At 41.1% G+C, this 27,124-nt stretch overlaps 1 long non-coding RNA gene across 9 annotated transcripts in view; it reads right to left on the reverse strand.

Annotated features, from left to right (window-relative positions):
• The window catches only part of LOC139045137 (uncharacterized), an 85,511-nt gene that overhangs the window by 36,117 nt on the left and 22,270 nt on the right, over window positions 1-27,124 (reverse strand). For all 9 annotated transcript variants that reach the window (XR_011502952.1, XR_011502951.1, XR_011502949.1 and 6 more), the window contains exons 3-4: window positions 11,686-11,977; window positions 8,144-8,322 (exon numbers count right to left, since the gene is read on the reverse strand). This is a non-coding gene — a long non-coding RNA (uncharacterized lncRNA). The remainder of the gene's footprint in view (window positions 1-8,143; window positions 8,323-11,685; window positions 11,978-27,124) is intronic.

The following is a 27,124-nucleotide window of genomic DNA, read 5'->3' on the forward strand; positions in this document are numbered from 1 at the left end:
AAACTATATCCATACGAAGACATGTATGGGAATGCTCATAGCACGTTTATTCATAATAGCCCCAACAGAAAAAAATCCAAAGGTCTATCAACTGATGAATGAAAAAACAAAATGTGGCACATCTGTATAACAAAATATTCTGCAGCAATAAAGAGTAAAGAAGTACTAATACATGCTGCAACATGAAGAAGCTCAATAACACTATGCTAAGTGAAGAAAGCCAGACATAACAAACTACACGTTGCCTGATTCCATTTACGTGAAATTTCCAGGAAAGGCCAATCCGTAAGAGAGAGAAAGCAGAATAGTGGTTGGTTGGGGACAGGGAATAAGAACAAGGACTGACTACAAATGGACACAAGAGGTCTTTTTGGGGTGATAGAAAGTTTGCACATTTTGCACTACTGTAAATTTACTAAAAATCATTAAATTCTATGCTTAACAATGGGTGAATTTTGTGGTATGTAAGTTACACCTCATTAAAGATTTTTAAAAACAACACAACAAATTAAGGCCTTTGTTAATTCTATTTAGCTGTTGGTTTTCCTTGTCTGTTTACAAATCCAATGTGGCTACGTGTCACCCAGACCATCTTTTCTTTTATTAGTAGATGAGGAGAGTGGCTAAATATGTTGCTGGAGGAGGCAGGGGCTAGATCAGGCCCAGCAAATCCGTAGTTGCATTGACAGATTTTTCTTCAGCTCTGGGCATACTAGTCACATAGTGTGCGAAGGACATGGCCTATTCATTGGGTTAGCACCCTTCCTTTCACCTGGTTGGCCCTGGGAGGGAATAATCTTCCTATGGAGGAGTGTGTGCTCTGTGGTCACCTGCATGCTGCGGGAACTGTATTGGATACAAGGTATTGCACCATCTTGATCCCAGGGAACAAAGACTCTCCTTGTTAAACTGGAGCTAGTCTTAACTTAGCCAGCCCTGGTGGTCTAGTGGTTAAGATTTTACGCTCTCCCTGCTGGGCCTGGGTTCATTTCTGCTCAGGGAACCACACCGCCTGTGTGTGCAGGTTGTCACACTGTGGTGGCTGCGTGTTGCCGTGATGCTGAAAGTTACGCCACTCGTATTTCAAATACCAGCAGAGTCACCCATGGTGGACAGGGTTCAGTGGAGCTTCCAGATTAGACAGACTAAGGAGGAGGACGTGGCCACCCACTTTCAAAAAAACTGGCCATGGAAACCCTAAGAAGAGCAGCGGAGCACTGTCTGAGACAGCGTCGGAAGGTGAGAGGATGGTGCAAAAAGACGGGGCAGGGTTCCACTCTGCTGAACGCAGTGTCAGTAGGACATAGAATCAACTCCAAGGCACTAACAAGAAGTCATACCTTAATGCATGAGATCATCTCTTTCTTACCAAATGTCCTCTCTTCGGGCCACAGCAGAATAGGAAGCCCATAGGGAATCTTCTAGTATTAACTTGGTCTTTTGACGTTGCCTTCTTTTTGCTGTTGTTTCTCCACAACAGCCAAATATAAGATGGCACTTCCCATAAACGGACCAGCCAGGAGTTGGGAGAGCAGGAACTTTGCTAAGGAGTCTGTGATATTGTTCCAGCCCCAGGGGGAAAACAATACGCTATTTTTTGCCTATCAAACTGGCAAACCGGAAAATTAAAAAGTACATACTGTTCTAATTTGGAGTACTTAGAAAATAGTGGGCCTAAAAGTATAGCCTGGGTGGCTTAATCTGCTTGCAGAAATATCTCTAAGGAATGCTTCACCCTGCTGGTCTGGTTCCTCTGCCCTGTGGTCTCATCTACCTTTTGGTTTTTGTGTCCTCTGATTCTCTAGCGTGCACCTGATTTTTTAAAGGTGTATTCACCTTTAAAAAAAATTTTTTTTTTTATTATGGTAAGGACACTTAACATGAGATTAACCCTCTTGACAAGTTTTTAAGTACACAATACAGTATTGTGAACTATAGGCATGATGTTGTAGGGCAGATCTCTAGAACTTTTTCATCTTGCATAACTGAAATTCTACACCTGTTGAACAGCAACTTCCCATTTCCCCCCTCCCCCAAGACCCTGGCAACCACCATTCTAGTCTCTGTTTCTACGAATTTGATTATTTTAGAGACCTCATACAAATGCAATCATGCAGTCTCTGTCCATCTGTGTCTGGCTTATTTCACTTAGCATAATGTCCTCCAAGTTCATCCATGTTGTCACATGTAGCAGGATTTCCTTCTTTTTTAAGGCAGAATAATATTCCAGGGTATGTATATACCACATTTTCTTTATCCATTCATCTGTCATGGACACTTAATTTGTTTCCATTGTGAAACAATTAGCTTCCATTGTGAAGCCAATTCCACTTTGGTTATTGTGAATAATGCTGCAATGAACATGGGAGGATGGATATCTCTTTGAGATCCTGATTTGAATTAGTTTGGACAAATACCCAGAAGTGGGATTGCTGGATCATGTGGTAATTCTATTTTTAATTTTTTGAGAAACCTCCCTATTGTTTTCTATAGTAGCTGCATCATCTTACGTTACCACCAAAAGCGCACAAGGGTTCCCTTTTCTCCACATCCTCACCAACAGTTGTTATCTTTTGTTTTCTTGACCATCCTAACAGGTGTGAGGTGATCTCTCACTGTGGTTTTGATTTGCATTTCCCTATAATTTGCATTTACCCTTCTATTACTAGCGCCTGGCAATGCCTGGAACACAGAAGATGTTCAATAAATATTTGTCGAATGAGTGAATTAAGTTATAAGCAATGCCATCCTCAGTGCAAGCACAAATGAAGACTCAATATGAGCTATGGGAATGGGGAGGAGGGAGGAAGTAGCATCTATAACACAAAAGCAAAAGGTCCCCAGGCTGGTAGGACGCCTCTGGTCTCACACAAGAAGGCTGCCCAAAATGGCTGGGATCGGGGGACCTGGATAAGTTCACCACAGTGGAAAGAGGTAAGTGTTTTTAGAAGGAGCAAATTAAAATATTTCACACAATCTTTTAAAAATCATCTTAAATATTTGCATTTTCTGCATGTTTGTGCTCTGGAGCAAAGCCCAGGGATGTTTTTTTCAATCCCTCCCATCCTTCAAGGCACGTCTCAAGCATCTACCTCCACAGCTGCTTCTCCTGAATCTCTCATTTATTCCAGTACAAAGTTCTTTTCAACAAATATTTGTGTTCCCTCCTTCCTTTGAATCCCCATAGCTCTTTGCACCCTTCTTGCTCACTCACCCCACCTGAAGTTCACCTCATATGACAGCTGTCTGTCCTTATCTAATCCTCCCCTCTGATGGCAAGCTCTGTGACAGCAGCATCTCTTTGTGTCCCATACCGAAAACCATCACTTAGGTACTAAATATCTGTTTAATTGGACTGAATACTCCAATCATTTGATTAGCATCAGATTACTTTCTTAGGCAAGGGAGGCAATGCTGAATAAACGGTTTATAGACCCTCGTGGCCATTTTAAAATAGCTCCTCTTCCAGAAACCGTCGTCTCTACATAGAAGTTGTGATTCAATTCTAAAATAGAAAAACAATATTTGTTTCCTAAAAAACTTTTACCAACTCGACAGATACAGAGAGATTATTTTTAGTTGACCAAGTTTATCAAAACCATTCCTAATTTCAGGAAGGAAGGCAGAACTAATTTTGAAATTCCATCTCTTTGATTATTGCTATGAAAATATATGTAATCGATATTTCACACTAGTGAATATTTATAAAAGATATTTTGCCCTGTGTGGATATGCCCCAAATTAATATTATTTTATATGGACAACGCAAGCTTTTTTTAAAAAAATCAATTTAGACTTTTCTTTGTTAGTTTCATAGTACCTGTTTCAATAGTTCCAGTGTAAAGCTTTCCAGTATTTTTCTCAATCTCCTATTAGTATGGGTATTTCAGGAAAGATCATGGTTTTCCTTCTGTTTCTACGTGGCATGGCAGAAGCAGCCATGTCAATTGTATGGTATCTGTGTGAGCTGGATTCTAATTTTGACTTTGGCAATAAATAAATGAGTGATCTGGAACAAGTCACATTCGGTCTCAACTTCCTTATCTGAATCTGCATTATGGGGGAATTAGGCATCAGGATTTGCCATCAGCAGTTCAGGATTTCCTGTCCCCTCCTCACTTGCCAAGGCCCATGGCTGAGGCTCCTTGGTTCACTTCCTTTCTCCCCCTGTGCAGCTGCACCCAACCACTCTCAAAAGAACCAGGCCCAGGTGTCTGGAGGCTGAGTGATGATCCATCCAGGACAGGAAGCCTGTGTTGCCATGCTTGGGGTGAGCATGTGGGGAGAGGGTGTGAGGTGAAGGGACTTAAGCATGGGCAGAGGCAAAGGCTGGAGAAGAAGTTGCAGGAAGAATGGATCCTGCCTGCCCAGCATCCTGGGGCAGAGGGGAAGAGAAGACAAGGGAGTAAGGACAGAAGGAACTCCCTGGCCTAGGAGACCAGTGCTCAGGTTGGCAGGGTTCCAAGTCCTGGGGTTGTCACTAGGAAGTTTGGGTCTGTAGACAATGCTCCCTCCCTTGCAATCCCCACAAACTCCAGGATAGACTTCTAGCAGCCTCATTAAGGGCCTCCTTCACACTATAGGGTTAGTCAATTTCATGAGAGGATTAGATCTCCGGCGATGAAAAAGCATGACACCTTGTGAGTCTAAAGTGGGAACAGGCCCCCTCTCCACCCTTTGCCCACCAGGGGAAGGTCCTGTGAATAAAGGAAACCCTTGGGATCTTCCTTCTCTTTCCCAGTTGGAATTCATGTAAGCCCACCTGTATTCCATTGGATTCTGTCCCTTGAGGGTTTACCTCTGCTTCTGGGCTCCACGCTTCCCAGTACCCTCTCTCTTCTTCAAGATTGCATCCTAAGAATCCTTTCTCTAATCAAGACTGGACCTCAGGAATGCAGAGCTAAATGCTTCCACTCCTTTCTTTCAGCCTTGTTGCAACATTCTTTTAAGTTGAAGGAGGAGAGAGTTATAGGGAGGAAGCCAATAGTAGATACAGCTTATGCTTCTTTCTGATTTTGCTTGGGACAGGCTGTGCCTCCCAACAGACAGACTTTTTTTAACAGACTGAAATAAAGAAGCCAACAAATAAACAGTGCAGGTGGCACTTGGCGGCATGGAATTTGTCACGTATTTTAAGGGAACACTGTGCTGCTCCATTTCTTCTTAAAACTCAGCTGCCTCAAGTCTTGCTTTTCAGCTTTGGCCAATAGCTATGTGATCTGGACCTGTATATCACGTCTGCTTGTCTTGTCTAGTATTTATTTTTAAACCTTCCTGACAAGGCAGGTATGCTAATATTTCCTGAAATATTCTTACCCCACTGCTGCCCATAATTAGGCTTTTTTTTCTTTTAAAGAGAAAATTGTTTAAAGTATATTTCTAGTATCTCAAATGACTATTAAAGAAATCTAACTGCTTTGCCCTCTCTGCCTATCAATGCAGATCCTACTCCTGCTTCTACAGGACATTATTTTATTTAGAGCTGGGGTGTTGTTGAGGATGTTAACCCCTATATCACTTTATCCTCACTTTGCAAAAACCTGCAGAAAAATGTCTCAGACCTAAGTGCAGGAAATCTTTTGCTTCTCCTCTTTAAGCAGTGCGTTTTCACAGATGAGAATGTGATTCTTGTAATGACAATGTTTGGCCCAGCTCAACTACAGATATTGTGTAAACCCCCCACAGCATGCCTCCTGGGTACCAATTTTCATACTGGTCTCATCTGATCACTCTGTGTGTGTGTGCGTGTGTACGGGGGTGGGAGGTCGATTTCTCCTAATTTTCAGGAAAGATTTTTCTCCAATTTGTTTATATTTCAGGCTATTTTTTTAACTCTTTATTTTGAATGAATTTTAGGTTTGCAGAAAAGTTGCCAACATAGAACAGAGAGTTTCTGTGCACCCTTCATCCAATCTCCCTTAACTTTTACTTCTATTCTCTTGAATATATTTGTGAAGGTCACCCGAAATTCTTGTTGGCACAAGGCCCACAGGTGTGTCACTAATTTGGCCACCCAGAGGTTGTGTGCCACAGAGCAGATGGGTTGGAAATGACTGATGCAGACATCTCTGGCAGCTTTGACATGGAAGGATGCCGAGCTTAAAAATGAACTGCACCTCCTAATAACTTGCTCAAAACTGATCTGGCCACAAGCAACTAGGAACTGAAAAAGATGATCCAAAGAAAACTGGCCGATAGAACAATCTGGTTAAAATTCTGAATTTGTAGAAACTGCTGTTAAAATATTAATAATTAGTATTAATCACAGGGTAGTTTCATAACCCTTTATGTGGCTTTAAGCATTTGTGTCCACATATCACTTTTTTCCCACTATCTGGATGTAAAATAATTCTTAATTTGTTTTTGGCCAATAGAATACTAGTTAAAACAGCGTCGAGGTCCAACAGTTTGTGGCCTTCTTATACAGAGGTTACATCAGAGGTTATAAAACATTGTTATAGCACGATCCTATTTTCAGGGGTTAGATGTGTGTGTGTGTATCCTGGAAGGAAATAACTCAAGGTTTCAAGGTGTCAACTGGATAGGTAAATTTATGAGTGTTCATAATATTCCATTTTTGCATGGCTATATTTTCTAATTTTTTTCTATTGAGTAACATTGCTTTTACACTAAGAGAAAATTAACAAAAGAAGTTAAATAATAAAATAAAGCATAAAAGAAAATATATGAAAATTCTGTTTTAATGAATCCCTTTATTAATGGATATTTATGCTGTTTTAACCAATCTACTTTTCTTGGTCTTTTAGGTTGTTCCATTTGAAGCAAAGAGTATAAGTAATCAGGAAAAAAAAAAAAAAGGAACCAATTTTAACAAGCAGACAAAAATGCTTAAGATACATAGCTACAAAGCCACCTCATGGTATATATACCAAAATTACCAACACTAAAAGAAGCAGTGATTGTGGTTACTCATTTTCATGTAGGTATTATTTTACCAATTTTCCTATTGACCAAATTACTTTTAAACTAAATACCTATAAACACTTCATATTTGGTCAAAAATTTCATTTTGCCAAATTGTTTTCAGTCAAATTACCTGCTGTAGTTCGTGAAATTTGAAAGATCTTGCATTTCTAGTTAGGGCTTGATGTGCTGATAATTCACAAGAGTCCCAAAATGTGAAGCAAAAAGGATGCTTTCACCAGTTCTGGAGCCAGTTCAGTCCACCTTCTGGAATGGGTTCACCATTCAATATAACGGGTCACTCAAGTTTTTCAGGGATGAGCAAGAGTTACATTCCATAGTGAGGAATAAACGCTCGCAGATAGGTGACTCTGGTAGGATTTTGGTCAAATGGCAACTGGAACAAGAATAAGCTGTTCCCCCTTTCATTACTTTAGGTGACCAGTTAGGCCATAATGAGCCTGGGGACTGTGCTGGCTGTAAGTGAGTGAGACTTTCTGCCTGGTTCTAGTGCAAGAAAAGAGTGTTCTATGATCTCACTAAAGTGACACTGAAACTTTGCAGTAAAAAAATTTCATCCTAAGGGGCCGAGTGGTTAAGTTTGTACGCTCCTCTTCGGTGGCCCAGGGTTTCGCCGGTTCGGATCCTGGGCGCGGACATGGCACTGCTCATCAGGCCATGTTGAGGTGATGTCCCACATGCCACAACTAGAAGGACCCACAACTAAAATATACAACTATATACTGAGGGGATTCGGGGAGAAAAAAGCAGGAAACAAAAAAGATTGGCAACAGTTGTTAGCTCAGGTGCCAATCTTTAAAAAAAAACAAACAAAAACCAACTTCACCCCTCAAGATGTTGAGTTTCCAGGGAAGTTGTCACAAAGCCAAAATGAATGATAGAGGCTTCTAGTGGATATTATCCTCATGTTCACAGCATCTTGTCTTTTGTACACAGTGGGGTGGGCGGGGTGGGGGGAAAGGCTTAGGGCTCAGTCTCCTAAATGGTTGGTAACCAAAGGTGCCTTGAAGAAGAGAATTGGGAGTCTTTTTGTTTCTCATAAGAAGTCTTTTTGAGCCACACTGCCATTCCTAAAACCCCGCACATCCTGATGCCAGGATTTCAGGATCCTTTCACTTCTGGTGTCATCACATTCTACTTGCCCTAGCATAGTCTTAAGAGAATTTACTTAAAAACAAAATCCCCAACAAAAACTCACCTGCATAGACGTAGCAGATTTGTGAATTGGAAAACAGCCCTGGAAACTAGGTTTCTACCCTGACTGAGCAGCCCTCTTCCGGAGTGGGCTGGAACAAATCACTGATTGCTTTGCTCCTTAGTTTCTCCATCGATCTATTCATCCATCCTTCTGACAGATAATCATTAAGCACTAGGACCCTGTGGACACAAAAATAAGTAGAACCTGGTTTCTTTGTCAAGATACTTGGAATTTAGGGGAAAAGACAAACAAAAATCAAAGACTATAATCCAGTGTGGTAAATATTATGTTGGAAGTATGCAGAGATGCTAAGGGAGCAAAGAGAAGAAACATGAAATCACAATTTGAGATGGGGAGGAGAGTCAGGGACCACTTCAAAGAAGAGCTGATGTCTTCTTGGAAGCTTGAACTCTACGAAATAAGAGGGGTGCATTAATTGATCTAAAAGAACAGTCCTATATCTATATTCTTGTGTTAATTGAAGAAATGCTCACTTGAGCTCCCCATATAGGGAGATTTCCAGAGCTGCAAGAAAGAAGCAAAAGATATGGGCAAATCTGCCCAATTTATCCATGATTGCTTATACCCTAAAGAGTAGTCTAGGTCTTAAGACCTCCTACCTAATGTGCTCCAAGAACTGAATCTTGGTTGCTGGGATCTTCCTGTCACTTAATGCATTTACCGCTAGTCATTTGAAGGGTATCTGGCCTTCATGAAAAGGCTCACCCCTCTACAGCTCTTCCCTCTCAACAGCTCCTTCCTCTGAACATTTCCTTGTAATAAACTGTGTAGTCTTTTTACTTTAGGTTGAATCATTCAAGTGTTATAATATTCACAGAGAAGCAACCACCAAACTTTGTCTCCATTTATGGTACATGTAACCCAAAGTTAGTTTTTCATTAAATATCTCTAGTTACCATTTGATTGTATTTTAAAACAATATCTCATTTTTCTAAAAGCGACTTGCTCCAAATCTGAAATAACTATAGACACAGTTGCAAATCTATAAAAATTGTTTAAAAAATCATAAGCAGACAATTTCAATTTCTAGCATATATTGTTGGTTCCCTTCCAAATGTCTACTTTTTACTCTTCTTATTCTTAAGAGGATTCCAGTTTGGTCCAGGATGCTAATTAGTCCAAGTCAATCATGAGAATTCTATCCCCAGTCAGTGGTTGGTTTAGGAAATGGCAATTCTGGGCCCTGAGGACAAGTCAGCTGGGGAACCCCTGGGAAAGGTTTCTTTCTCCTTATCTGATAAGGGGTTAATATCCAAAATATGTAAAGAACTCATACATCTCAACAACAACAAAACTAACAACCCAACTAAAAAATGGGCAAAAGATCTGAAAAGACTTTCTCCAAAGAAGATATACAGATGGCTAACAGGCACATGAAAAGATGTTCAACATCACTAATTATTAGGGAAATGCAATCAAACTACAATGAGATATCACCTCACTCCCGTCAGAATGGCTATAATTAACAAGACAGGAAACAATAAATGTTGGAGCAGATGTGGAGAAAAGGGAACCCTCATACACTGCTGGTGGGAGTGCAAACTGGTACAGCGCTATGGAAAACAGTATGGAGATTCTTCAAAAAATTAAGAATAGATCTACCATATGATCCAGCTATTCCACCGCTGGGTATTTATCCAAAGAACATGAAAACACAAATGCATAAAGATATATGCACCCCTATGTTCACTGCATTATTCACAATAGCCAAGACTTGGAAGCTACCTACGTGCCCATCAAGGGACAAATGGATAAAGAAGATGTGGTATATATACACAACGGAATACTACTCAGCTATAAAAAAGGATGAAATTTGGCCATTTGTGACAACATGGATGGACCTTGAGGGCATTATGCTAAGTGAAATAAGCCAAAGGGAGAAAGTCAAATACCAAATCATCTCACTCATAAATAGAAGATAAAAACAGCAACAAACACACACACGGAGACAGAAATTGGATTGGTGGTTACCAGAGGGAAAGGGAGAAGGGAGGACAGTAAAAGGGGTGATTAGGCACTTGTGTATGGTGATGGGTTGTAATTAGTCTTTGGGTGGTGAATGTGCTGTAATTTACACAGAAATCGGAATATAACAATGTACACCTGAAATTTGTATAATGTTACTACAATAAAAAAATAAAATAAAATAAAAGGTTTCTGTCTCCTAAAAGAGACACAGAAGGAGATGTTCTCCCTCCTTCCTTGGAACATTGCTGTGTCAGCATGTGCTTCTGGAACCACTGCAGCCATATTGTCACCAGTTGGAGGATGAAGCCAAGCATGAAAGGCAGAGGTGGTAGAATTACCAGGATTAAAATGGGGCCTGAAGTATGGTACCTGGACTCCATCCTCCTTGGAGCCTCTTTGTTCCATGAGACAATAAATTGCCTTGTTGTTTAAGCCATGATGAGTCAGGATTTTCAATTATTTGCAGCCAAAAGCATCCTAACTAACAGCCAAGTACACACTGAAGTTTATGCACTCCATTCATAGAACATGACGTCAGGAATTTAGTTCTAGGAAACAGGGTTATCTGATTTCCCCAGTTCTAGGAACAGGCTCAGCTGATTTCCCAGTCCATGGCAGATTAGAAACAGCACATTAGAAGTGGAGAAAGGGACTGTTAGAGATAGACAGCCAGACAGGGAAGGAAGAGACCTCAAGGCAGAAACAAGAATTCGGACATATCAGTGTGGGATTATTTAACGTTGAGACAAACAAGTCCTCCCACTTCCGTCGCCCTTGTGGGTATCAGAGTACATCTCAATGACTAATCCACAGTGACGGCCACGTGGCATCAAGGGAAGTTTGCTTTCTGTTTAGTGTATTCTGTTTTAGAAGGGGAATGAGTCAGACTGATATTTAAAAATATTTCTTGGTAAATAAGGAAAAGGTTAAATGATTAAAGGGATAAGCTATTTCAAAAGGCACATAGAGAACAAACTCACTCCCTTGCAATGCTCAATAAATGAGAGCTGTACATATATGCAAATAGAATCTGGTAGAAGGTTGCTTCATCCAGAGAAAAGGAAGCCGGAAAAAATGAGGCAGTATTTTGATTGAAACATAGAGCAGCTTATTTCAGTTTTGGTTCCCCTGAGAAGCCCCAGCAGAGGAGAAGCAGAGCTGGCGGATAAGGACTTGGTGCAAGTTACTTTAGTTTGGTTCAATGGCTCAGCAAGCCTGGCTAAGCTGTTTCCTCAGAAGCCTGCCTGTAGGAAGTAAATAAGCTGCTTGCCTCGCTTCCTAAAGGGGGTTGAGCACTTGTAATTAAAATGTAAATAATTCTCAGGGCCAACAGCTTGTAGACAAAAATGACTGGAAAGATCGCAGACACTAAAATTGCACCACGGAAAACAGGTTCTAAGTCTTTGTCCACACAAATGCTAAACCCACCAGTTGATTTAGTCACCTGGGTGAGAAATCACTCAAAAGAAGTTATTTGCAACCATGCACAGGAAATCAGCTGGTTACAATACTCTGCTGACGACAGGGACTAACACTGAGGGTGGTTTGTTTACCAGGTTCCCGGGGCTTGGACAACTCAGAACACAGGTGTTGAGATGAAGACAGGTGTTGAGATGAACTCAGGGTTTTTCTGCAGTCAGCTGGTGAAATCTGTGGTCCCACAGACCTCCCACTCTTGGATTGGGAGCGCTGCTCCAGGCTGCACAGCTGCAGGCTCAGCTCAGTACTCCAGAAGCCCAGCTAAGTCCTGCTGAGGCTCAGAAGTGAAGATGAGCTGTCTGTACAGGCATCCATCCATCAGGCTGTTACTTTGGTTTTAAAATAACTCTTCATTTGAAGAGTACCCTGAAAAATAAATAAATAAATAGCTAAATAAAATGAGAGAAAACCAAATACCTTTACTGTCTAATTACCATCAAATGTGAATGTGCCTTATACATAGTAGGTACTTGTAATATTTTAAATAATAATAAGTAATTTATTAACCTGAATACTATATGAAGGAAATATATAAAGAATAAAAGAATTTTATTAAGAATGAAACTTAAGACTATTTAGATTACTGGTTTTCAACGGCACTTTTTCCCCTTCACACTAGTGTATTGTCATCCATACAGAGATTGTTACTGGTTAAGTTTATAATTATTATTAATAGCCAACATTTTGGCATTGTGCTAAATATTCTACATTCATTATTTCATTTTATTATCACAACAGCCTGTGTAGAATTATTAAGCCCATTTTACAGATGGAGAAAATGAAACTTTGAGATGTAAAGTACTTTGCCTGAGAACGTAGATTGGGGAAATGGTCAGATTACCAGCCAAACGTGGGTTCATGCCAACGCCAAAGCCCTCACCACCTCATCGTTACTGACAAGAGTTGTCCTGAAGTTTTCCAAGGTTTCCTCTAGTTCTTTAAATAAAGGGGACTCAAGAATCTCTCACTTGCATTCTAACATGTTTCTAGGGAGAGAGGATCAGCTAACATGTGGGAAATGGTGAGCATTATGTACGCAGGAAGTCTATCATGTGTGTGTTACAGTAGAGAAGAGATTGAGACCTGATTTTAGACTTACTTCTTCAGCTGACTCTATTTATTGAAACTGAGTTTAGCCCAACACTGCAGTATTCTCCAATTCAAAGTTCTAAATAATCTTTACTCTAGTTTTTTCATTCTCCTGAAATGCTTACTTGATTTTTAAGGTTCATTAAAAAAAAAAACAAAACTGATGTAAAGTTTTCTCATACTCTACATTCATTCATATTTTAGACTCATGCATTCGGCTAGTTACCATTCATTGCCCTCATAATGTCTAAACAATAGCAAGTCTACAGCAGAAGGCGGTGGCACCAGTAGCTTGTTAGCACAGTCTGTCTTGGAAGGCCCCACTTTCCTTCTTGATTACTCGGTTTGGATTAATTTAGCTGATCTCAGGGTGGGTCCTATCTTTGTGGGTACTGCCTTTCGGATATATCAGCTAGTTCAGGCACCTATATTTTAGAGTACTATCTTTCAATATTAATTTAAATATGTATTATAATTTAAATATATATGGCTTTTGTAAAATATGCATGTTACAAAATACATGCTCACTATTTCAGCTATACAAGCTCACTGGAAAAAAAGTATTAAATGACAAGAAATATATGAAAATTTTAAGAAATTTTACTGCCTAAGATAATTATTTTTTAAAATTTAGTGTGTTACCTTTCACATTTTGGAGTTGACTCTCTTTTGTGAAAGTTCCCGACTCTGTTCCACTCCCTGACTTTGGAGGGGTCCCCTCTTTCCTTCACTTTTTATTGGCCCTGTTGTGCTCAATTTGATTCCACTTCTAGGAGTTTCTCCTCTGGGTGGGGCCTTGTCTTGGAAGGCAGCTGCTGTCCCCTGTTCTGTGGATCTCCTGGTCTCGCACCCTTAAGACACCCAGCTGCCTCTCCTCTGCATCCATTAACAGAAACTGTAGTTTGCCATCACCTGCTGTCACTTCACGGTCTGTGGGCATATCCTGTACCCAGTTTGGCTGCATACGTTGTTCACGGGTTTTGGTTTTTCTATTTAGTTTTTCTGTCTGTTTTTACATAGAAATATAGAGAGATTCAAAAGCCATGTGACTATTACTTCTGTCTTCCCAGAATCTCCCTCTACGTTCAGGCTTCCTATTTTGAATGAGTTAAAGCTAGCTAGAGAACAAGATCAATGTCAACCTTAATTGGCCCCAGATAAGAAATAATGTTTTTGGGGGGCTGGCCCAGTGGCACAGCGGTTAAGTTCGCACATTCCACTTTGGCAGCCCTGGGGGTTTGGTGGCCCTGGGGGTTAGCTGGTCCAGATCCCTGGTGCGGACATGCCACCGCTTGGCAAGCCCTGCTGTGGTAGGCGTCCCACATATAAAGTAGAGGAAGATGGGCACAGCTGTTAGCTCAGGGCCAGTCTTCCTCAGCAAAAAGAAGAGGAGGCTTGGCGGCAGATGTTAGCTCAGGGCTAATCTTCCTCAAAAAAAAAAAAGAAAAGAAAAGAAATAATGTTCTACATACACTGTTTTTCAATCCTGGCTTCACATCAGCAGCACCTCAGGAGCTGTAAAAATGCTGATGCCAGAGTCCCATCCCCAGGAGACTCTGAGTTAATTAGTCTGGGCTGGTGTGCTCCCTAGGTGGTTCCAATGTATAGCCAAGGTGACAACCAGTAACAAGAAGAAAAAAAATGATAAAGCATTCTGAAGTCCTTAGCAATCTGCTGAGACTAAACTAGTTACTCTCTGCTCAGTTTCCTCATGAGTGTAGTCCCCTCCTCATTCATTATCTTGTACGGCTCAGGTGAGGCTGACCCAGTCCCAGAGACTGGAGTGGTCAAGTGACACAGGTGTGGCCAATCAAGGTGCTCCATTCCTGTCCAGGGATAAAGACAAGACCCAGGCCAAACCAATGACAAATTTCCCCATGATATTTGCTAGAGTTATCATGAAAGTCACTCTCTTCTCACAGAAATTGTAAGCTGCAAGATCAAGGTAAACTTTGAACTTTCTTTTGCCGTCTTTACTCCAAAATGAGAAAAATCTGCCTGAGAATGAAGCACAGAAAGAAAAGCATTGTTGAGAGATGGAAAGGGTAGAAAGTATCCTGATAACACTATTGATGCAGTTTTTCGGGGTCTGAAATATAATACCCTCTTTGTCTAAATTCAGAATAAATTGAGAGGTAGATGCAGAGGTTGGGTAAATGGAGATGAAATAGTTTTATTACTGATAAGCTGACTGAGCTCATGGCTTTGGATTGCTGCCCGAAAGAACTTTCTAACCTTCTACTCCTTAGTTAATTTGATTTACAACCAGCCACTGGCATGGCTGGAATCTTTAGACTTTGCCCTCCTTTGCAGAGTGCTTAGCACAAGGTAGGAGGGCGGACTGGAAGACAGATGATCTGATCAGACAAAACGAAGGGCCCTGGAGGAGCTGAACCATGCCCACATGCCCAAGCGTTTTCCCAGTTCACCAGCTGGATAACTGTCTCCCAGGCCATGGCTCATGGTTTGGTGACCTGAGTTTCTGCTAGAGTTTAGCCCCCACTGTCCTCCTCTGCACCCATGTACCTACAGACCCAGATCACGCCTCCTACCCTTGGGAGGAATGAATGAGGCAGGGACGGTGCTAGAGTTCTTCTCATGCTTGTTCACCCCGAGAGATTTACAATTAGCTGAGCCCCTGGGTCTAGCTACATATGAAGCCACTTGCACTCCTGAATTTCCCAATTGTGACCAAATAAATTCTCTTTCTTTGTTTTGGCCAGTTGACTTAGGTTTTTGTCATTTACAAACCCAAAGTTTTGATTATCACATTAGCTGATTTTCTTATGCTTAATAAAATTAATTTCAAGAAACACGTGTTGAGTGGCGTTAGGGAAATACCACCTTTTCTAGTGCTATAACTGGGCCTCCTTTGAGTGCACATTATGCTTATTATTGCATCTGGATATGATCGTCCTTTTGGGATCTTCAGAATGTGGCCTTACCTTCAGGCTCTCCGAGTTCCCGTCACCGCTCCTTCACTCTCTCCCTTTTGGTCCGAGGTGGTAACAGTTTCACTATTACTGGCCCTCGCATACTGAACCATTCCTTGTTGTTCCTCTGTCCGCCCACACCTTTTGTAAACAGTCCTTTCATTAATCCTCCTTGAGTTATTCTCCTTGTTCTTTGACTAGCATCTTTTCCCATTGGCCTCTTGACTGGCAGCAGATCTGTCATTGTTACATTGACACAGGCATAGCTTCACAGGCGCTAAAATGTTCTCAGGACAGCTGACACAGTCACTTTTAAATGTATCTACTATACAAAGGTCAAAACCTCTTAATCTTTTGCCCAAGAGGAACGTTCTTCTCCCCCTGTCCCCAACAAGTATGTTTGGCTATCTATTTAAGAGAAATCAATTTTTCCAAAAAAACGTTACCCCTCCTTTTTTTTCCCCCGATCAGATGAACAAGAACAATAAAATATACAAACATGCAGTAGGAAGAAGTGTTTGCTCATCTCAGAATCCTCCAAGCGGTGGGAAGACATTAGAAAATTTACTTAGTCAATTGAAACTGTAAACATTGCTTTAAAGTATAACATTAAAAAGGAGCTTGAGAATAAAGTGTTATTTTGGGGGAGAGGTAACATGCTCTGGTTTTTCATGCACTAGTCTCAGATGAGTGTACTGTTTCTTCCTACTCTTTCCCCTCTTTTTTCCCTTTAACCAAGGGAGAAAGAATCTAAAATGCTATTTCTTATTTCCATTTTTTCCTCATTACTATCTACTAACTTCATCTGATATTAAAAGAGCACTAGACATAATTAAAGTTGCTTTTTGGAGGGGTGTTTTAAATGGTACTGATGTGCTGCTGAGGGTCTTTTAGCTCCATGGTATAAACAATGAGTCAATAGCTTTCACTATGCTCCAAAATAAACAATGAGAAAACAGTGGGAAAAAAAGACATCTTGTGCACAATATTTATGAGGAGCCTTAACAAGAAATGTACATGACCTATATAAGGACAATTATGTAACTTTATTCAGTATATAAAGAAGACAAATGATAACGATGAAAGTTAGTTTTTCTGGGGCTGGTACAGTGGCGTAGTGGTTAAGTTTGTGCACTCTGCTTTGGCAGCGTGGGGTTCACAGCTTTGGATGCTGGGCACGGACCTATACAACACTCGTCAGGCCATGCTGTGGCAGTGTCTTTCATATAAAATGGAGGAAGACTGGCACACATGTTAGCTCAGGGCCAATCTTCCTCAGCCAAAAAAAAAAAAAAAAATTAGCATTTCTGTGTCCTTCGTGCTAGGCACTGTACTCCAGGCTTTCCCTTTGTCATCTCCTTATCTATGAAGTGGAGAAGTGCTGCAGTGGCCAGCACACAGCTCTTGAGCCTGACTCAGTTGACTTAAATTCTCTGTGCTTCAGTTTATCCATCTATAAAACTGGGAGAGGGACAATACGTACCTCACAGGACTGTTGTAATGTTTAAATAAGTTACTACTGGGGGCCAGCCCGGTGACGCAGCAGTTAAGTGCATGAGTTCTGCCGTGGCAGCCCAGGGTTCGCCGGTTTGGATCCCAGGTGCGGACATGGCACCACTTGGCACGCCATGCTGTGGTAGGCATCCCACATATAAAGTAGAGGAAGATGGGCACGGATGTTAGCTCAGGGCCAGTCTTCCTCAGCAAAAAGAGGAGGATTGGTGGCAGATGTTAGCTCAGGGCTAATCTTCCTCAAAAAAAAAAATTTAAATAAGTTACTACCTATAAAGTGCTTAGAACAGTGCCTGGTAAATAGCATGCTCTTGCTATATGTTCATTATTTTCACCACTTCTTACAACAAACTCATGGCAAAGGCACTGTTACTATAATCACATTACAGAAGAAGAAACTGATATCAGAGAGGCTAGGAGCTTGCCTAATGTCATCCAGCAAGTAAGTGACTGGGATTCCTATGCTGACCTGTCCAGCTCAAGAGCCAGGACTCTGTATTTATTACATGTTTGTGTTTCCAGATAAGAAGGCAATGAAATTTGTTTTGACACTTTGTAGAGTAATTCTAGACTTCAACTGGAGGAATTAACAGGTAAAGGATTTTTAAAATAGAGAAATAATAGGCAATAAATCATACAAGATGGCATCAAAAATTTAAATATTTCTATGTTCAAATAGAAGATAATTAGGGTGATGGAAATGTTCTCTGTCTTGATTGTGGTAGTGGTTATACTACTGTAATCCTAGCCAAATTCTTAAAACTTTACACTTAAAAAAGGTGAGTTTTATGTGTGAAAATTATACTGCAATAAAACTTGGGAAAAAAGAAGACAAGTAAAATTTAAAAGGCAAGCAATCAACTAGGGGGAAATTTACCCAAACAGGACAAAGAGTTAAAATTTTTGCTATAGCACCAACCAAAGCTAGTCAGTCACATAACATATGACCCAGCAATTCCAGTCCTGGGTATACACCCAGAAATGATTGCTCATATCTGCCAAAAGACATGTGAAGAATGTTCATAGCAGCCTTATTCACAATAGCTCCAAACTGCAAACAACCCAAATTTCCATCAACAATAGAATAAATAAATAAATTGTGGTATAGCTACACAATGGAAAACAACACAGCAATGAAAAAGAATGAATGATACATGCAACATGGATAAATTTCCCAAGTGTAATGTTGAATGAAAGAAGCCTGACACAAAAGAGTACATACAGGATGTTTCCATTTATAAGAAGTACAAAACCAATTAAACTTATCCATGATGATAGAAATTAGAAGAGTGGTGATTTGGGAGTGGTAACTGCAGATGGGAAGAGATATGGGGGAGCCGCTGGATGCTGGAAATGTTCTATATCTTGACTCGGGTGGTGGTTACACGGGTGTGTACATGTGCAAAAATTTGTTGAGCTGTACACTTAAGATTTGTTTACTTTCCTGTATGTAAATTATGCCTCAAAAAAAAAAAAAAGACCTAATCTGAATTAATAAGACGGGCAAAGACGAGATCACAAAAGAAGAAACCAACTGACTTAACTATTATGGACACATGGATGCACGCTCCATCTTTGTAATCAGACAAACGCAAATGGAAAGCTATTTTTAGGTTATAATATCTAAGCTGAGCAACATGAGGAAGTTATGAGGAAGATCTTGAGATGAAGCCTTGTGCGCAAATGACTATTAAGGACTCTTAAATAAAAAACCAGTAAGGGAGTGGGTGAAATGGAGTAGTGGAGAGGAAGAAGCCATGCAAACGTGTCATTTCTGGTGAGGTCTCATTCTCAGCCTAGACCCACGGGAGCTCTGGAGTGTAAATGACACTGCATAGTTTATTCTGCCCCAAGGCAAGTCACTTGGGCTTTCCTACACCTCTGCTGGTCAGGAGCTGGCTACTGAGGGAGGGAGTCTGACATTCCCACCTCCAACGCCCCCCCCCCCCCCCACACTTTCTGCCTGTCAGTGCACCCTGCCTAAAGGGCTCCTGTAGCCCAAGGGTAGTTCTGAAGAAGGCTGCCAGTGAGTTATGTTAGAACTAAGTGTGCAGAAGCTGGGGGATGTGCACACAGAAACAATAACTGGGATCCAGGGACTCTAGGGGAGCACTGATGGCGTCTGCAACAGTGGTGTTGACACTAGGGTGGGGGATTAGTAGCCTGAAGACATCACCTTGCATGAGATTCAAATGACGAATTATGACCAGTTGAACAAGTGGAGAATTAAAGCCAGGAATGAATGAATGAATGAATGGTCTCCCCCTAATCTACTCTGTCTAATAACCTTCATTATTTTTTATATAAAACAGGTGCTTTGTCTCTAAGTTTAGCAGAAGGGAAATGTAGGAGATCTATAGACAAAGAGGTGAGGAGTTGATTTGTTTAGAAAACATGCAGATCCTGTTCAAATCTTAGAATTTGATGAGTCACGTATGTGCCACAGAGAAGCACCTGGGTTGTGAAATTGTGTGTTTGTTCTCCCTGGCAGGTCTATTGGGTTGCCCTCCATTCTTGTCCTACCGTACACAGGCATGCACAGTCCCTTCTGTGCTAGAGTACTTTGCAGTTTATCGCTTTTGATTTTAATGACATTCTGTGACGCAGCAGGACCAGTTGTTTTCCAGATGAGGAAAGTGAGGCCAGATAGATTAAATCCTAGCTTCTCAAACCCAGATGAGGAAAGTGAGGCCAGATAGATTAAATCCTAGCTTCTCAAACCCAGATGAGGAAAGTGAGGCCAGATAGATTAAATCCTAGCTTCTCAAACCTATGAGCTCATCATAGCCACTTGTGGGAGTTTTGCAAACTACTATTTGGAGCCTAGAGATGAGGAACAATCCCTGCTTTTAAAAAGCTCCCAGGGTAATCCTGAAGTACAGCCAGGTTTGGGAACACGGGATTAAGTGATCTTCCCAGGGTCCTGAGGACAGTAAGAAAATACACCCAAGCCATTAATTTACTTTTTCATTCATCCACCCACTTACTTATTGAGCATTTACTTTGTGACAAGGATTCTGCTAAATACTAGAAATGCAACAGAGAAAAGACAGTCATAAAAGATGACGGTGTGGGAAGGGATTAGGGTATAAAGTAGGAGCAGCAAGGTATTGCATCACACAGTTTCTTAGGGCACCATCCAGCACTACTGGGCAGACAAAGCCTGCAGTGAACTTGAAGATGAGACAGACATTGAACTAATAGTTCCAAATGTGATAAACCTTATAAAACTAGAGATTTAGAGCATTTGGGGAATGATAATGTCAATCATCTTCACATACATAAGAGTTGCTGGTCATTGTGGGCCACTGGCACTGTCCTATGAAGACAATCAAAACTGCTAAGAGGTTTTAGTGCTCTTTCATTAAAACATTACAGCATTACAGAAGCCCACGGGTAGGCTGATGCACAGACGTGCCCCTGACTTTTTGATCTCTAATTCCACAAACCAGATTAAACTCCCTACTGTGGGATTTTTTTTTAAAAAAAATAGTTATCTAAGTCAAATAGAACAGTGCAGAGAACTTGCCTAGAGTCCAAACAGATATACAATTCATCCTTTATTTCCCATTTTCTTCTAATGATTCAACAGAGCAGTGGGGGAAGTGTTTTTTTAGATATGACAGGCAGACATATGGCATTTGGTGAAGTTGAGCATATAGATTTTAAGGTTTTAAGGCCTTTAGACAAGTATTCCCCAAAAGCAGGCGTGAACCATTTGTCTGAGTCTTGCAGCCCAATACACAGTGAGGGCAATGGGACTTCCCTTGCATGGGGATTGGACAGTAGCAGCTTCCCTGGAACAGGGCAGATCCATGAAGAGTTCCAGGAAGAGATGTGGAGACCGCAATTCGACTGTGCTTTCCTCTACACAGCAGCTGCCACCACGTACAACATTTGCCCCAGAAAGCTGGGTTCTCTCTGTGTTTAAAAATATATCTCTTTTTCCAGAGTATCCTCAGCATATTTTTAGCAAGCCTCAAGATAATTCTAAAGAAGGATTTAGTCTTCCTAACACTACTTTTTTGTTTTTTTGAGGAAGATTAGCCCTGAGCTAACATCTGCTGCCAATCCTCCTCTTTTTGCTGAGGAAGACTGGCCCAGAGCTAACGTCCATGTGCATCTTCCTCTATTTTATATGTGGGATGCCTGCCACAGCATGGCTTGACAAGTGGTGCATAGGTCCACGCCCGGGATCCAAAGTGGTGAACTCCAGGCCACCGAACTGGAACGTGTGAACCTAACCACTGTGCCACCAGGCTGGCCTCCTAACACTATTCTTATAAACCCTGCCATTCTGATTTATTGTCACACTGTCTTCTTTCATCTTTTTTTCATGTTCTTTGAGTTCATCAAAATCGTCCTGTCAGTCATGTCAATTTCTTTAAATTCTTCTCCTTTTTCTTCCTCTTTAGTATAATTTATGATCTCATACTTTTTTTGGGGGGGTGGGGGAGACCGTGGTACTACAGGAGTTGGTTAAGTTTTGGGTTTCAAAGTGTTTCCCTGAAGACAGTATAATGTCAACAAAGCAAGTAATTAAACTGAGTTGGTGCTGACTGTGGATGAAGTGTATGCCAAGCTGTTAACACAGCAAGTCATTAAGCAGAGTGACTACTAAACTCAGTAAAGCAAGATTTGTCCTGGGTAAGCTACCCTGGGATAATACAAAGTTGACTACATTAGGCAAACTTTCAACCAAGGAGAAGGCTGAGGACACAAGATAACTCAGCACTAAGCGACCTTTCAGAGTTGGAGAACCGGAGGGGACCTCAAAAGATCATCGGGTCTAAGCCCTGACCTCAAACACGTGATTAATTGACCCTTCTGGGCTACATGCCAGTCCATTCTGGTTTTCAGAGTCAATCAGAATAGACATGCAACTTACTTTTTAAAAGCAGCTAATTCCAACGTTGAGTGCTTCTAGATGGTTCTTCCTTGTGTCCAAATGAAGGTTCTCCCAAATTTAAGATCAGTTTTCCTTGGTCAAATTCCTGGCCTCTTGAAAAGAATTGCTCATCACCTTTCTCATTAAAGGAATTAAACTCACAGGCTCTAGAGCCAGATTGCCTGGGGTGAACACTGACTCAACCGCTTGGACCCATAGCTTCTTAACCTCTTCCTTAACTTGCCTGGGTTTTCTCATTGATAAAATGGAAATACTGCCAGTTAGCTACCTCAGAGGGTTGCTGTGAGAATTAAACGGGATAATGTATTTAAAGGTCTTGCCTACTACTGGTACATGATAAGTATTCAATAATGATAATAATAATTGTCATTATTTAATGCTTCCTATATTTGAATGTGGTAATTGAACCAATCTCTTAGTCTTCTGTTGAGCATTACAAAATTCAAATTCCCCCTTTTTCTTTTGAGGAAGATTAGAGCCCTGAGCTAACATCTGCCGCCAACCCTTCTCTTTTTGCTGAGGAAGATTGGTCCTGAGCTAACATCCGTGCCCATTTTCCTCTACTTTATATGTGGGATGCTGCCACAGCATGGCTTGACAAGTGGTGTGTAGGTCCACACCTGGGATCTGAACTGGCAAACCCAGGGCCGATGACCCGGAATGTGCAAACTTAACTGCTGCGCCAGCAGGCTGGCCCCTCAAATTCCCTTTTAAACACGCCAAAATTGTCTCACCTTTTTTCTGAAAAATCAGTCCGAGCCTATTTAATATCATGGTTAATATCCTTATACACTCAAAAGACTAAGAAATCTACTATAGCACATCATGTCTTTTATTATAATGACTTTGAATCTTTAAAGGAAAGATTGCATGATACTCAGTATACTGAAATTCTTCTGAATTTGAGGAAGATGTCAGCCAAGATACATATTACCTTTTCTTTTTAAATCAACCCTTAAAGGGATAATCAGCAATTAGCCAGGTCCTGAGAATATAGTGTTGAAAAGTAATAGACATGCTGTTTGCTTTCATGGTGCTTACAATCTGGTGGGGGAGGCAGATGTTAATAAAATAGTCATAAAAACCGAGGGCCTAATTAACAAGTGAGATAAGAGTTATAAAGAAATGAAGCAGGCTTCAGTGTGAGTATATTAAAAAGGAGGCTGACGTCACCAGATTTCCCTGAAGAAGTGACTCTAGAACCTAGACTTAAGCAATGAGTGAGTGATAACCCTGGCCAAGTGAAGGTGGAAGTTGGGCTGTTGAGAGCAGCTGTGGGAGGCAGCTGTTCTGCCTGAAGGGGTCTGTGCTGGGGGAAGGAGCCTCAGAACAAAGAGGATCAGAAAGAAAGGCAGCATGGGTGGGGAGCTGACAGCAAGGGGAGGAGTACCACTAGATAAGGCCAGAGAAGGAAACAGGCCAGGCTCTGCAGATGCTTACAGGTCTTGCTAAGGATCGTCTTCTTTATCTAAAGAGTAATGGGAAGTCATTGAAGATTTTAAGCAGATTGTGTAGGACCAGATCTGACTTGCATTTTGCAAAGGGAAATGGACAAGCAAGGGGCTGGAACGGTTGCAGGCAGACCAGTTATGAAACAACTGCAGAAGGCTAAGCGAGATGCGTTGCTAACTTGAACTGAGGTCTTCACAGCAGAGATGGAAAGAAAGACTCACGTCACAAATATTTATAGGCAGGACTTGGTGACGGGGAGATGTGGAGGCTGAAGAGGAAGAACGCGTTAGAATTACTCCTAAGTTTCTGACATGAGGAAATGAAAGGATGAGGTACCACTTACTAAGACGGTGAACACTGTAAAAGAACCTAGTTTAGGGATTAGATTACGAATTTTCCCTGGGACATGTTGAGTTTCACATAATTAGAAGATTTCTGGTGAGCATGGAATCACAACAAAAAAAGATGGAGTCACGATGGACATTTTGTCCAACTATGGTTATCACGTTTCTTGAGTGACTGTGTTTGTGTTTGCTAGATTTAGTGTCCATCTTTCTAGAATAGTTAGAATAAACTTTGTGGGGGCGGGGGGTGGGCAGCCCCGTGGTGGAGTGGTTAAGTTCGTGCACTCCACTTTGACGGCCCAGGGTTCAGATCCTGGGGGCGGACATGGCACTGCTCATTAGCCCATGCTGAGGCAGCGTCCCACATGCCACAACTAGAATGACCCACAACTAAAAACAATATACAACTATGTACTGGGAGGATTTGGGGAGAAAAAATCAACGGAAAAAAAAAGAAGATAGGCAACAGTCGTTAGCTCAGGTGCCAATCTTTAAAAAAAAAACGAAGAAGAAACCTTGCAGACTTCTCTATAACATATTGATACTAGTTTAAGATCTGGCAATCCAGTTAAAGATGCCAGATTGAACATAAGTGTTCAAATCCCTTCCTTCCTTCACCCAGGTAAGAGAAAATGAAATGATTTTTGTGGTTTTTTTTTTTTTTGAGGAAGATTAGCCCTGAGCTAACATCTGCTGCCAATCCTCCTCTTTTTGCTGAGGAAGACTGGCCCTGAGCTAATGTCCATGCCCATCTTCCTCTACTTTGTATGTGGGATGGCTGCCACAGCATGGCTTGACAAGCGGTGTGTAGGTCCGCACCCAGGATCTGAACTGGCGAACTCCAGGCCACTGAAGTGGAACGTGCGAACTGAACCACTATACCACCAGGCCGGCCCCTAAAATGATTTTTAACAAAACATAAATGCACAAGGACAAAGGGAGTGGGATGGGAGACAAAAGAGTAATCTTTTAGAAACTAGAAAGCAGACAGACAAGTAGTAACTGAATTAGGTCACTCAAGAAAGCTGAATGGTAAACTTGATGATAGCCAAGACAATTTACAATATAGAGCCCTAAAAAACTGGAGCAACAGGTACTTTAGGAAGAGGGAATGAGGGTGGCGATTGCACAGGAGATTTGGTGGAAGAAGGGGTGTTTGTAAGAAGCTGGTAGTTCCCTAATCCCCCACTCCTATCCCTTGTAGGTGGGAGATGGCCTCTCCCTCATTCAGTATGAAACTGATGGTTTATTCTCATGCCAAAAACAGAGATAATCTGGATTGAGATTATGGGGAAAGGATGAGGGCTACAATACTGAAGGCTGAGGATTAAGTTCATAAATTGTGTGCCGAGACTTCCTCAATCTTCTTCCTCCACTTGGCTCCTAGAACAGTGTTAGCCAGGCTTATGTTTTCTTGGCAGAAGGCTGGAAGAATTCTCTGGGTAATCTAATCAGTGAAGACAAAAGATACTGACACGGGTCTAGAACGTTGGCCTGTGTCACACCATCCTGTAGCAAGCTCAATGAAGAGTCCCCTTATGCACACAGAGCATCCTCTTTTCAGTGCCCCTTTCTTAAAATAAAACTGAACAGCCAGCAATTACCAGATGTTTGAGGAATGCCTATTAATGAAAGCTAGAGACCAAAACTAACAGAAGAAAGCAACTCGAAGAAAACAAACTCTGCCAATAGAAAACTTCAAAAACAAACTGTCTTGTCCTCAGAGAGAGAACACATGAAAAAATAACAGGATTATCTATAAAAGGAATATTCAGCAAGCTCAAAAGAAACTTGGATATTGAAAATATGACATTAGAAATAAGAAATTCAATATAAGGGCTAAATGATAAAGCTAAGGCAATCTTCCATGAAGTACAGTAAAAAGATCAGCAAACAGACAGTAGGAGAGAAAAGATATAAAAATTAGAGGAGCAGTCCAGGAGGCCCCACATTTAATAATAGGGTTACTGAAAGCAGAGAACAGAGGATAGGAAATTATCACAGAAACAATTAATGAGAAAATCCTCCACTTTCCAGAGTGAAGGGCCCACCAACTGCCCAGAAAAATGGGTAAAACCAGATACCCACCTGAGTATATCATCATAAAACTTTCACTGACATAATCCCAGCACCTATAATAGTGCCTGGCACATAGTAGGCACTCAATAAATTTATACTGAAGAATAAACAAAAAATGCAGAACAAGAGGGACAAAGAGGTAAAACTACCAACTTCCAGGAAAAAAAAAAGTTTAATATAAGAAATCAACCACCAGAATGTCATCTGTCTTCTCAATAGCAACACCTGAATCTAGAAGACAAGGAAAAAAGGCTTTCAAAATTCAGAGGAAAAACAGATTTCTATGCTGTGAAAACCATTAAGTGTAGAATGAAGATATTTTCACATGTGCAAGGTCTCAAAAAATTTACCTCCTTTGTACTCTTTCTCAGGAAACTCCTGAGTTGTGTCTTTCATTAAAATGAGGGAACAAACCAAGAAAGAGGCAGACATAGGAATCAAGAAAAAGGATCCAAGACCGGAGAGAGGTGAAGAGAATCCCCAGAATAAGGATAAAGGGGTCTCAATCTCCCAAGTGGAGCTAATGCTAGAGGGCATCTGACCTGGGCTAGAGCTAGTGTGATTTCCTCCAGAAGATGAAATGGTTAGAGTCCCCAGTGCATTCAAATACACTGAAAGGAGATTTATACAACTGAGGGAGAGTGAGTTTGTAATAAGTACAAAGAAAACTGAGTAAACAACAGTAAAATAATCATGACAATAATTCCAGGGAAAATAGGAGATTGTGTAGGAAAGGAGAAGTGGTCACGGTGGTCTACAGGTATTGGCTGTGAATAGCATTTGCCTGCTTATAATACTGTCAGCACTGATTATTAGATATAATGAAAATCACAGTATGACTATCGTAGTCCATTCAGACTGCTATAACAAAATACCACAGAATGGATAGCTTATAAACAAGAGAAATTTATTTCTCACAGTTCTGGAGGCTGGGAAGTCCAAGATGAAGCAAGGCGCTGGCAGATTAGAGTCTGATGAGAGTCCGCTGCCCGGTTCATAGACGATGCCTTCTGGTTGTAATCTCACACCGTGGAAGGGGCAATGGATCTCTCTGGAGTCTCTTTCATAAGGGCACTAATCCGATTCATGAGGGCTCCACTCTCATGACCTAATCACCTCCTAAAGGCCCCACCTCCAAATACCACCACATTGGGGATTAGGTTTCAACATAGGAATTTCAGGGGACAAAATCATT

The sequence above is a fragment of the Equus asinus genome, chromosome 4 (assembly GCF_041296235.1).
Source record: "Equus asinus isolate D_3611 breed Donkey chromosome 4, EquAss-T2T_v2, whole genome shotgun sequence".
NCBI classification, from domain to species: Eukaryota; Metazoa; Chordata; class Mammalia; order Perissodactyla; family Equidae; genus Equus; species Equus asinus.